Genomic DNA, 14,120 nt, shown 5'->3' with positions numbered 1-14,120 from the left:
GAATCGGTAATGTTTTTAAAGAACAATTTAACCGAAATTTTCTATTCTTTTGTAATACTCGTTATTGAATCCAATAATAATTTCATTTCTTTTCTTTTTTTCACACACATTTGCGAAAGCTTTTTGTCGCGATTTGCAGGGAACGATATATTTATTCGACACGTATTTACGGTATAAATTTGTAATAATCTTTTCAAAAGATGTGGGAAAAAAATTGCAAAAATGACAAAAAATAACTGTGATTTTAATAATAATTAATATATATATATATATTATGTATTGGAATTCTTGTTGTGTGGGTGAAATGGAATCTGTACCTGCAGACATTATTCTATCGGTATGAGAATATGTATACAAATATACATATATATATAAATATACATACATATGTGGGTATATGAATACATGCCCAGCGGTTGTAATAATTATTTTGACAAACAATTCGCACGGCGATTTAATAACAAGCTGTATATTATATAGGTATTGAAGTATAAATTCGATGTTCGTTTTATAATATACATGTATGTAATATTGTATATTATGCATCTACGTATAGTATAATAAAAAATACTCTCGCGGTAGCGCCGACCATAATTTATCTCCGCAAATAGTAAATGGTGATATTAATTATGAAACCGGATGCGTATCTCTCTCTCTCTCTCTCTCTCTCTCTCTTTCTCTCTCTCTCTCTCTGCATTCTCCGTCTCCCTCGTTTTGTCGTTGAATATTCAATCCTGTCTTCGTCATCTCGCGTATAAAACGAGCCTCTCTACGATATATCTCGAATGGCAAAACTTTGTTACAATACACTGTCAATATGTATGTGCATAAATCTCTATACATGTATCTGCATTATGCACATATGCATTGAAATTATTATTTACAATGTAATTTAAACATCCGTACCGCAGAGCAAGATCATATTGAACCAGAGAATGAAAAAATATAAATCCAGCGAGCCATCGGGAAGAGCTGAAGATCGTTAATTGAGAGGGATGAAAATTTGGCGAAGTCCACTTTTGGCCAATTTTCAAAATAAATTTAACCATTCTTTACTCTCCTGATCTCAGAATGATATTCAAGCTGAATAAATATGTGCCAATGATTGTTTGATTATGTAATTTATTAGTAAGGATGTCGCCTTACAGAGCTTACAAGTTTTTAATCATAAATAACCATTTTCTAAATATCTAAGCTATACACGAGCAATAAATCAATTAATTTTTACCACTAGATATAATGAAATGAATTTATTCTGCACATATTTACACATTTTACTGATACTGACTCACAAGCATTTGGGAAAGAGTGCAAATAGACGTACAAAGTAAATTTGTTTCTATTTACGCGTATTCAGAATAATCGAACCAAATTGACGAAAAATTAATCAACCGACTCGTTCATTTTGTTGTTCATTTTCCCGAATTTATTACAGGGGATTGATAAATTATTTCGAAGACTCGCTTTTTCGAACAAAGATACGTTGAAAAAAAGAAAAAAACATCAATTTGCGACTTCACAATAACTTTGAAGGTGTTATGTTTAATTCTTTTTTTTCAACTCAAACGTCAGAAAATAAGAACGATTAGAAACGAAAATAAAAAATAGTAAAAATTGATATCTGCACCCAGGATCAAGGGACTAGGTCTTTTTTCACGCAAAAAATCGCGGAGGGGATAATCAGCCTTATTTTAATCTATTCAAGGCCACGTTTTTAATACATTATTAAGTGCCGACCTCGGAGGTCGTTATACCGTCTACACGTATGTGTGTTCGCCCGCCTGGCTGCCACGGTTGAAATTGGCAGCTCCCAGATGTTGCAGATAACATATGTAGGATGTATAGGATACAAGGGATTTGTATTTATTTCGAATCAACCATCGGCGATTGGTAACCGAGCGTCGCGGGGAAAGGAATAAAAATAAAAAAATAATAAACAAAGGTTCGCGTTTTTACGGTAGCCCTGCACGTTGCAGACGCCGATTAATTATCATCGATGTCAAAACCAGCTCGAACCGCACGACGAGTATTATACAGATCCGGCGTTTTCATTCCCAAGCTAGCAAACCTCTCGCCCCGATTTATATCTTACAACGGTTAAGTAATTGAGCCGATTTTGCTGCATCTGCAGACGACGAGCGGAGGGGATGAAAAAAAGAGAATTATATACGTGTCGTCACGCGGATATATCCGGAAGACAACGACGTGTTGCGAACAACCCTTTGAATCGAAGTTGAAACGTTTTCATCTGACCCAGAATTCGCAATAATAAATTTGTAAAATACACGCCATTTCGTTAATTTTGCGTCGAATGAAAATCTGGCCGAGTGTTTTTGTTCCGAATTGTACACGGAATCGCGCTGTTCAGCCCTTTTTTGGCGTTTGCGATACGTGGAGTTGCATATTTAGAAATATATACGTCGACGTCGAAATCGATCGTTGCATTCCCCCAATCCTATGAGTCAGGTACACGTTATCGACCATAGTCAACTTTTACAAAAAGATGGTATTCTATGGTTTTCGGGCTCGTTTATTACGAATTTGAAATCAAATTTTGTAAATTCAAGGTGACGGATCCATTACGGTGGATAAAAATTTCAAACTTGATCGAATACGGTGGAAAAACTCTGTGCAAGAGTTTTTGGGGTCACTGATTTGATTCGCCGTGCTGGATTTGCAAAATCTGATTTCAGATACGTAATCACCGACTCCAAAAACCCATGGGCAGAGTTTTTTTCTCCGGATTCGATGGTATGTGAAATTTTCCGCCACCTTGAATTTTTCAAATCCGATGTCAAATTCTTAATCGGCAACCCTGAAGAAACTTATATCGAACTGAATATTCGATTTGTATCGTTAAAAATTAAGAAAAATAAGAAAAAAAAAAAAAAAGAAACACCTCTCCCCGTCAAGTTCACACGCGTATTTCTACCCACGCGAATACATCTATCCCTCGGATATTTAACATTGAATTCGTGGAAAATGTTGGATTTATTCGTTGTCGCGAGGCGTTGTCGTCATTTTACTGCCTGACCGCGATCGGAGGCGCGACCGATTTACTGAACCAGTGGGCGAAGCTGTAAAAATGTCTGTAAACATCGCGCCGCTTAAAGGTCACGATCCGTACAATGTGTATTTCTGTATACGTATACACGTATAATGATAATTATACACGTGTGTGGGTGTGCATGTATGTATGTATATATAGATGCATACGGACGTACGTAAACACGTACAAACTGTTGAGAAATTTTTCGGTGACAATAAAACGCACATTCCGTGCCGATTTAATTACGACCAGTTAGGTTTGCCGAATAAGATTCGTTGAATTCGGACAGAAATGAAAAGAACAAAATCTTGATCGTGTGAAAATAATCGTTAAATAGACGCAGAATCTTTTTATACCATTGTGTAAAAATGTTACGAGAGAATTATTGTACGTATTTCGAAAGCTCGTAAGAACAAATCTCTTGTTGCAGTTAACGAGCAAACTTGAAAATCTTGAAAATCTTCACTATCCAAGCTCTTAAAAAAGCCCTTGGAAATTTCCAATCGTGCAGAGAAATCTCATCGTAAAACTTAAAGACGCGCCAACTGGTCGTTACTTGGACTAATTATAACGCAAGTGTCACATTTTTATGATAGATTTGACGTTATCTGTAATAGACTTGTAATGCCTCCAAAGTTATTAGCGCCTGATTCGCATCGTTAACTATAAAATAAGTTCAATTGCGTAATGCTAAGTTTCAGAGATAAAATTCTTTCTGTTATTTATTTTTTTCTCATACATTTTTGTCGACGTATCGCGTATTTTTTTCTCATCCCTTTACTCCGAATCATTTTTGTACCCGATCGGCACGAGTCTTCACCATTTTTGCATACAAAATTGACCGTGGCCGATTCTCTGATTCTTTTCGACTTCGAATCTAACAATTATACATTTGATATTTCAGACATGTATACGTGGAGGTAAATTGTGAATACGGTATTTTCCTACAATACATATGTATGTATATATATATACATATATATTTGTTGTTCACTCAAATCTCGAATAAATGGAATTTCGCACGCTAACGCGAAACATTTTTTGTCATGCGAATGAGGCTGTATTTTTTTTTCTTTTTTCTTTTTTTTTTTCTTTTTTTTGACCAGTATATTTTTCTAACAAACTGATGTATTTGTTGGGTATAAAAAATGGTAAGAAAAAAAAGAACCACTCGTCTCGCCATATTCGGCGTAGCCGAGTAAATATAATATATTGAACGTCTTGAAGGAATCTCTTGGGATTTCTCACGACGGACGTATCAATGAAGATGCTGCTATATTTACATACTTAAATTATACATTACACACTATATTATACCAATACTTTCGCTTGCTGAAAATTTGATACATTATATACTTTACACGTAGGTTGTATACCTATGTTTTCTATACGATAGTCAGGATGAGACTCGTGAATTAATTCGCGGGATGGAGTCAGGTTCGGATCATCAGCCTTTTCGTTAAGTTGAAGTGAGCCACAATCGAGGAGAAAATAAGAAAAAAAAAATAAAAATTAAAGTAGAGAAGACAGACAGATAGATAGATAGATAGAGAAATACAGAAAAAAATAAAAAGAAAAATAAAAAAAAAACTTAAATGAAATGGAGTAAAAAATGTGCCTACGTGTCCGGTTCAGAATTGCTACTTCGCGTGTGCGAATCGGTAAACGACGAAGGTCTCTAAAAGATTAAACGGAGAGAATATTACTGGTAAATCAATGAGACCCAGTTCACTAAATCTACATATTCGGTACTGCGGGAATAAGCTAATGTTAGGTTTATTTTTATGAAAATTTAGAAAATAATCAGATATCTTACTTGAAAGATACTGAATCGATTTTATTTTTTTTTTTTTTCACTTCGCGCACCGCCAGATTTAATACAATATCGAAACAGATAACGCAATAAAAATTTATGGCGTTACAATTCACGCGTCGTCCCGAATTCGACGTATGGTAAAATTATCACCGTTCATGCGTGCCGATAAACATACGCTGTACATACTTGTGCGTATAATACCGGATTACACGTGTGTATATACACATACGTAAACACAAACACACATACACACGCGTGTGTATGTACATAGGTATACGGCAAGCAGCGATGCACCGTAATTATAATATTCCGCTCAATGAAGAGGTCAAATTTCTTAATTAATCCATGCGTCGACACACTGGTTGGGTTACGGTTAATATACGGTGGCTGGCTAATTTACCCGGTAGAAAATTTCATCCCGACTCTCGTAGGTATTACGTGCGTACATGTAAATTATACATATGTAGATAAATATGCGTTATAAATAAGCGCGCATCGATGATCCTCGAATCTGTGCAAAGTTGTTATTATCTGGACATCGAAAACATCCTTAGTGAAAATTTCCCACTTGAATTCGTCTGGATCGTTTCAATTTTCGATGCGGGATATCCTGTATACAGGAATCCGACAAATCCATGGAAATTTCAAGCGAATTTGAATGGATGTTATAGAAGTTTTTAACAGGAATGCTGAGGCAAGTGCTGAATAACGAGATATATCCACGTACGTATAAGTTGGTAAATTTTTTATTCGGCACTTGTACAGATCGTTTCAATACTTGACGATAAGGAGAAACCGATGCGGAGTAAATCTGATGCATGTTACCTTGTACCGCGGTGATTCACAGCTTATAATTGTAGGTGTACATATGCTCGATAAAACAGAAATGGTGCAGATAGCGAATAAATAAAGAAATTAAGAAGAGGATGCAGACAAAAAAAAAATCAGGAAATAAAACGAGATAAAAGCAAACGTTGCGGTGTTTAAGGATGCATGCAGGCGTGTAGGTAAAAGCCGTGCCAGATCGATGAAAATTACACGAATTCTTTTCACTTTTATTCCGAACACGTGTGTAAAGTTTCGAACCTTACGGGAAATATTTTGCTTCTGATTTTTAGATTTATTCTTATGGTAAACTGTGGAAAATCAAGAGAAATTAAAAGTAACATAATTCCGGTACGATCCGTACAATCGTTTTGAAATTTTACAGAGGTGTTCGGAATGAATTTGAAAAAAAAAAAAAACAAATTGTATAATTTTTATCGACCCGGCACGATTTTTATCACTATCCTTAAGACGTCAAGGTCTGAGGAAAAAAAACTCTGCAAGGATGTGTTTCTTTTTTATACACACCTGCAGCGTTTGAAGGAAATTACGAGTAAAGTGCGGTTTGCGAGATAGAATGTACTTGTGTGTGTGCGTGTAAGCATCGCATGCACACATACGTAATATCGCACGAAAGGCAGCGCGGGGAAGGAAAGAAACGACGATTATTATCCTCTTCTACCCGAAGCTACGGCAATTACGAATGTTACACGAGGAGCACATCCTTGCTGCGGATTGAATTTCATCTCGGGTCACAGTTGCGGCCGACATGCCGAGCCGTGGAATTATTATACCGTAATATATATGTGTATATATACGTGTATAATGACAATGTAGGTGGACCGAGTTCGAGGATATTAACCGTACCCCGAACGATTATCCCGGTAGAAGGAGGAAGCGAGGGAAGAGAGGAGAGCGGAAAGGCGAGGAGAGAGCTTGTTTCGGTTGAATCTCAACGTTCCGAGAGAGCTTCGCGAGATCGGCATTCTGGCAAGAAGCCGATTCTCTATCCTGATATCCTCTTCGTACGTTGTATCGCAATAATTGTTTGCCGCGACAGCTGGGAATAATTTATACTATTTATTTACATTTGGCGAGTGTTGCTGCATCTTGAATTTTTCATTTTGCCTCTTGAACCGTGCGATACTTTTTTCTTTTGCATAGCTGCGACGTATCGCGTGTCTGATGGCATGAACGCGTAATCGCCAAAAATGAGATTTTAGTGACAGAAGAGCGAGTAATTATTTATTTTTTATTTCACCACTCGCTCTGAAAATTATGAAAACGTATGATTCGATTTTGATCGAGCGTTTGAAAATGTAAAGGTAGAAGGTCGTATGTTAGGCAGATATAACCTTTTTCTATTAATAAGTATGCATGAGAAGAAAAAGATCGAAGCGGAAGGTCGAAACTACCGTTTTTTTTTTTTCTTTTTTTTATTCTGCAAATGCTCTGCAAACTATTTACACGCGTAGATATTCCGAAATCTTAAAACATTCTCTTAGACAAAAACAAAAGATCATAACCGTAAATTTTTTTTGTTATTGCAAACGCTTCAAGGACTACTAAAATGCGTAAAAAAATGAAACAACTGTTATTTAATTTCAACGTCGTAAGATGGCGCTTTGAAAGAAATTTGCGTTGAAATTAAATTTTCTTTTCACACTCCCTGATTTTTTCTGTGCATCGAATTCTTTTCCATGTTTTATACTAACGAAGCTTCTTCTGGTCTGATGTGATTAATTATGCTTAAACATTTCTGGAACTTTTTCATTGTTAAACGCGGCAAGATTCGATGAATAACATTTTAGATGACGGTACGTTTTCTGTCCGGATTGACACGACCCTTTGATCAGTAATTCATGGTTTCACTGACTCCAAAGACTTGTCACCATCCCTTATAGATTTTATTTTTTTCAAGCTATGCTTGAACAAAATTTTAATGAATTTTGAGATTCAGATTTACTACCAAAAATAATTTTAATCGGGAATCCTACGTGATATAAGATCTTTCACGTTTCGAGTAAAAACCATTAGAAAATTCGTCTCTTATTAATTGCAGATACGTGAACTGCACATCAAAGTTGACTCTGAGCGCATTCGAAATATCGTCGATTTAATTTCTTGGGTAATTTTTGTTTACACTCACCGAGGCTTAAATAAATCTTAGGATTCAAGCCGATGATAAGAGAAAAACGAAGAAGAAGTAGAAGAGAGTCGGTACGGGGGGCCGTCTTTGGTTTCGATCTTCGACTTCCAGATGTTGACGTGGAAAAAACCTCAACAAGAAGTAAAACTATTCGTCATACGTGTACCGAACCCCAGAACATTGTCGAGAGAAAAAGTTACGAAGATGCCGAAGCAGCCAGAGTTTTTTTTTTTTATTTTTTTTTATTTTTCGCCTATACCGCGATATTTCGAAAGATTTGAAAAAAAATTTCCACACCGTGTTCTATGAGAAATTTTCCCCAGGAATAATCGTGAATAGAAATTGAATCGGACGAATATCTTCAAACCCGGAAGAAGAATTCCTGTTTCTTGGAACCTGTGAAACTTGTAACCTATTCCGAAAGTTCAACGTCGATAATATCTTTCGTTTTTCAAAATGATTCAACGATTTCACTTCGTTAAGATTCTCGGTTCTTTATTCAACGTCAGTCTACGTAAAGTAAGTGTACCAGTCATCGACCCTTTTATTTTCAAAAATTATAAGTCGATGACACAAATTGTGTGAAGGCTAGAAATTTCCTTTTTGGTAGTTTTAGAACTAAGGACACTCACCTTAGGTGCATACACTGAGAGAGATTTTTATTTCCGGTTACCGCTCAGTCCTTGACTATTTTCATTTTTTACCACAATCGAAAAATATAGTTCTGGGTAGAAAATGAAAATCAGTGTTTTAGCCGTTACCGGAAAGTCTGGTATCCGTTGCTATTCTTCCTCATTACGATCATTTAAAATAAAATTTAACGCTCGTGCAACGATAAATTGACGTTGAAGCCTTGTTTAACTAAAAAAGTAGAGTAAGCCTCACAAACTGATTTTGCATTGCAATTAGAAAAAAATCCGATACCTGTTTTACTCAATTTTTCTAGTTACTATGTGAAATGAAACTTTTCTCAGTGTATGTCGTCTAGTTGAAAGATCCTTACGAGCGAAACGAGAGATAGAATAATTATTCGAGTCATTTGAAAGAAGAAGAGGGGAAAAGAGAAAAATCAGCTTTGCAAAGCACTTACATGTACGCGTACATCCATCCATTCGTCCACTATCGCAGATGTAAACGGCGCGTGACGCGCGCACGGACTTTCAAGTCTTCGACTCCCATGTATTTGACATACTAATTAATGATATTCATTGCGGGATTTTTTCGCCGCCTTAGGAGTAATAATATTATTATACTGATATACGAATCTACACACGTACGTATGTATAATATTAATATACCTAAATCCGTAGAGGGCGAACAAATTAGTCGGATAAACCGCGCGATCATTGAAATTCAAACCGTTCCGCGCGTTTCTCTCTGATTCTCTTCTCATCGCAGCTATCGGCGATGCTTTAAATTCAAGTAATTAAGTAATTAGTCGGTTCCTCGACGACGTCGCGGGCTTCCGAATTTATATTACCGTTGTTATATACATCAGCGGTAATTAGCTGAATTTTTTTTACCTCCACTTTTCACAAATTCTCTACCTTCTTCTTTTTATTCTTCCTCTTCGTTATTTTATTATTATTTTTTTATTTATTTTTTTCTCATCTTCTTCCTTTCAGCTCTATATACCGGTTGATCCACTCGATGATAAAATTTGTTTCAATGATTTTCAAGAATCGTTTTACCATCGTATTCGTACCCTTTACCTTTTGGCTCTTGCACTCTGCAAGAGACGCAAATTTTTTTTTCTCGCTCATTATTTTACGTACGGAGATATTGATTAGAATATCCACAATTCTCGGAAGCACGTGTTTGCCGATTTCTTCCACGTATTCTTCTCTGTGTGTACAATATCGTATTCGTAGAGAATATAAACGTCGTTATAGGTACCCAGAAATAACGATTTGCGCACGGTTGGTTCTTGAAACCCTTTGCAAAGCCGCTACCCGCGCACTACTTCCGGTCTGATTTATTGTCCGTCATCCATGCATGTTTATACATGTATGGCGTAGGTATATGTATACATACGCATCAGAATTGGGCTATAATTACACCCGGTGTGTATATATATACATATACATATATACGGTACATTAATCGCGTCTTCATCACCACCGGGATTTCTCATTGTCAAGATTTAGAATCGTTCGAAGGGTGAAAGAATGTAATGGCCAACGAAGTATTGGGATAGTTTTAAAACAGTTTTGCAATGACTATTCTTCCCGTTTGTAACTCGGCGAGAAAAGACAATCGAGTAGTCGGCATTTTTTTTTTTTTTATAAGTAGAGTTAAATCAATTCAATCAATGGACTGATGAAAAAGAGAAAAATACAATTACTGAACAAAATGATCACGAAGTTTTTGATAGCATTTGTGAAATTTTCGAAATACCCCGTGTATTGTTATTTTTATTATGAGAGTGGAGCTTTTTTGCTGCACAATGAGTTCTGGATTGGATTTTTGGAAACTTTAACATCCCTGTGTTCTTGTTGAATGAACCAATAAACCAGAAATGGTTTTTTAAGAATTTTGGTATCATCTTCACCAAAGATTTGGAAACTTGTTAAATGCTTGATTTCAAGAGATACACTAACCAGCCTTTTTGGAGCACGGGTTTCATTATTGCTGGCCCCAAAAACACGAATAACCAATTTTCCAATGAGTAGCCCCAATCGATCGGTTTATAATTTCTTCTCATGAACTCTTCGTTAATAAAAGAAAATACTTAGACTAAGACGGAAGTGGGCTAGCTTTCGGTTTAGAAGCTACAGACGAAACAAGTAATTGAACAGTGAGAAAGTTCGAATTCAATATAAATTCAAGAAATAAAAGCTTATTATTAATTCGATTTTTATAAATTTTGCATTTTCAATTAAAAAGCTTTCAAAACGAGTGATTGAAAAGTGAGGAAAAACGAATAAAATACAAATTTGTATTTTCTTGATTTGCATTTAATTCGATTTTTGTCACTTTTTAATGACTTGTTTCGCCTCCAGCTTCTAAACGAAACTCATGCCCACTTCCGTCTGGGTCTCAAAATTTTTCTTCTTCAACAAAGAATTCACGAGAAAAATTTGAAGCTAATCGATCGAAGCTGGGTTTTCCTGTCTTTCAGAGTAATAAAAATCAAACCCGTAGTCCAAAAAATCTGAAACTCGGTGAAAGATGTATTTCTTTATACAATTTTCACCATAGTTCAAAATAAAAAAAAAAAAAAAGATGGAACGCCTCGTGAAAATTCATATTACATTTAATTATTGCTACAAAGTGACGCGTGTAACGTCGTTTCAAAGTTTAAATTATACGCGTGCGTTCGTGTCGTGATTCTAGACGACAATTTCTGTCAGAATTGAGAGAAAGTGGAATGGATGAAACGGAGAAGACATAAATTATTTAAAAAAAAAAACAAATAAAAAATTTCGAAGACACCGACCGTCGACGACACGTGAGTCATTTTCGGCACCTTCTACTCATCGCGTAATATGCGTACCGGAAATGCCTCGGTGCGTAATTCGGTTTTTATTTAGAATCTTGTAATATTGAGAGCTGTACGTGATCCATTCACGTGTTACAAATACTCGGCACGCCTGCGCGCGCGTGTCAAATAAAGACATTTTATACCGGTGCGATGAGCCAATTTATTTTTCTTTCTTTTCGTTTTTTTCACTTTTTCATTTTTCGCCGTGACTTGCACGCAGCTGACTTTTACTAATATGGGGAAGTACAGAATTCCGCGGTAATCTTCGAATTACAGTTAAACGCGAGTCGAATGTCGTATTACATTAATGAAAAAAAATCTCTTTCTGTTCATCAATCGATCGTCGATTGTTGAGCAGTTTTTTTTTTTTTTTTTTTCTCTCTCTTTAAATAATTTTATGCCGATTATATTTTTTTTGGACAACGATAGAGAGATGGAGTTTGATCGATCGGCCGAAATTAAGAAACGGATCGCTGATTCGTTCAATTCTGTATAACCAGTCGGTATAATATCAATCGCTGATCTCCGATACACCGAAACGAGTTTAGCAAGGCTGCAACGGAAGCTTCGTTCACCTCACTCTGACAATTTATTCTTAAATCCCACATAAATTGACTGAGCAGTATAATTAATTATTAAATAAATAAATGAATAGAAAAATAAACTACAACTCGAACGTATCAGCGTTAATCCAATTTTTTTTTTTTCTTTCTTTACTCAAGAGTTTATTTTAAAGAAACATTGCTCGGGTGAATTTGTTGTTCAGTATAACGAGAATGAACTTCTTATAATATGTATTTGAAATTTTTTTTTTATTATCATTTATAAGGGCAGCTTAAAAAATTGAAACAGAAATCTGATAATTATCTTAACGTATATGAAAAATGTTGACTTGAAGTAATAGCTATTACACAAAATTTCATAAACATTCATCCAATTATTCACTCACATTGAATTGTCATTCATCTGTTCAAAAAAAATGTATGTAAAATTAAAATTGTATATGTAAATCATTTTTCGTTAGTTATTGTTTTATAAATAAATAGTCTTTCCTTAGTTTAATTTATCTATATAAATTTCCTTTCTTTGATTTAAATTTTATCTCTACAATTTTTCACTCATTTGCAAAAATTCTCTCGTTAATTTTATATTCAACGTTCGTTGAAATTTGTTCCGGTTATGGTGACTCAACTTACGTTCAATCCTGCGATGCTCTTTTATCGAAAATCTTCAACGGCGACACGTTCGTTGAAAATTTTATCACGTTTTTACCTTTCCGAAGGAATATAATAATGTTTAAGTTATCACTTCACCTGTTATTTTACGATCTTGAAGATACGTCGTAAAGAAATTTTATATTAGAAAAATTGTTATACTTATCATTAGAATTATAATTTATTAAGACATTGAGAAATGATTCGGCATTTTATGCTTCAAAGAGAGTTTAGGAGACATCGATGATCACTGACAGTCAATTCCAACTGAGTTCTGGTTTTGATTTGAGGCGGGCTTATTTAAATTGTTACAATATACACACATACATATATATACATACATGTATAGCCATGGAATAGTTTCAACAATAAGCTACAAAATTATTAACCGCATAGGAATTTGATTATAATAAACTTGCAGAGCTGCTTCATAATTTGCAGCAAAAGTTGAGTGAAATCGTTCAATCTGAATTGCGATTACTCGCAACGAATATCGAGTCAATCTTATTTGTCAATTTTCACCGAAGGTTTAGTTATTTCGAGGCGCTTATAGCACGCGTGAAAACGGAACTCGGCTACGTTTCGTTCTCGGTGGATTTATTGCATAGGTATAACGAGTGTATGCGTATAATACAGGGAGGTGAACGAATCGGGCATAAAGACGAAAAAAGCATCGGAAGAAATAGAGAAGGAGAAAAAATAGCTGATTAACGATCTCGATTCTTGATCTAGGTGTATACAAGTCGGGAATTATTTCAGGTTCACGTGGGTGGCTTGACAGGCGTATCTGCGCAACGTTCGCGTTTTGTATGGGCCATTCCACGCCAAATCGGCAAGGGTCCGACCCTCGACCTCTTGGATTTTCATCCGAGATTTGTTTTTTACTGTTTTTCCAGCTAGGAAAAGCAGCCCATTTTTTTTAAACATTGTTTCGTGTAAATTTCCTTTACTCACGACTTTCGCAACACCATGGTGTTTTGCTCCTAATTTTTTTCAATCTTCTTTTTCTCTCGAAAGCTCAAAAAAGATTAGAAGCAAAATGCCGGTCCGTTCTAGGTGTGGGATTGAAACTTGTGATGTCTGACGCAAGATTTTCAAGAATTTTTTCCCGCATACAAATTACTCCCAAAGACACGTTGGTGTTTCAAAATCCACAAGTAAAACGTGTTCACTCGAAGAAATGTGAAATAATTCAGGGTACTCTTTTGGATTTGGGTCAATTGCGTAATAAATTTTGTACGAAATGAAAAATTGCGACGTTGAGTTGGCGCGGTATGCCCCATGTATATTAACATCGACATTCTGCAGCTAGATCTTGCGTCGATCGGTGATAATTACACATCTCATATTATGTTACGTATACCTACGCGTGCGATTTAATGCAGCAGCAGCAGCAGCCGTCTTTGCAAATTCAATCCGAATCTCCGATCGATTACACTTGACGTAGCAGAAATATGTGCGGCATTTACATCACACGGAGGTACATAAAATAATACAGGTACCTATACCCGATCCGTGGACGTATAATAGACGCGTCACAAACCGGATCCCTGCGATATTTCACACTCCTCCAGAGTCGTAAT

The 14,120-nt window shown here is 35.7% G+C and overlaps 1 protein-coding gene across 2 annotated transcripts in view; it reads right to left on the bottom strand.

Moving 5' to 3' along the window:
- The window catches only part of LOC124183303 (BMP-binding endothelial regulator protein), a 50,745-nt gene that overhangs the window by 22,155 nt on the left and 14,470 nt on the right, over nt 1-14,120 (bottom strand). The window contains exon 1 of one of the 2 annotated variants that reach the window (XM_046571624.1): nt 907-925. The exons of the other annotated variant lie outside the window; for it this stretch is intronic. The gene's annotated coding sequence lies outside the window, so the exon portion shown is untranslated. Of the gene's footprint in view, nt 1-906; nt 926-14,120 lie in introns of those variants that run through there. 2 annotated transcript variants of the gene reach the window in all.

The sequence above is a fragment of the Neodiprion fabricii genome, chromosome 5, assembly GCF_021155785.1.
Source record: "Neodiprion fabricii isolate iyNeoFabr1 chromosome 5, iyNeoFabr1.1, whole genome shotgun sequence".
In the NCBI taxonomy this organism is placed as follows: domain Eukaryota; kingdom Metazoa; phylum Arthropoda; class Insecta; order Hymenoptera; family Diprionidae; genus Neodiprion; species Neodiprion fabricii.
This window is presented reverse-complemented; position numbering and strand designations above follow the sequence as displayed.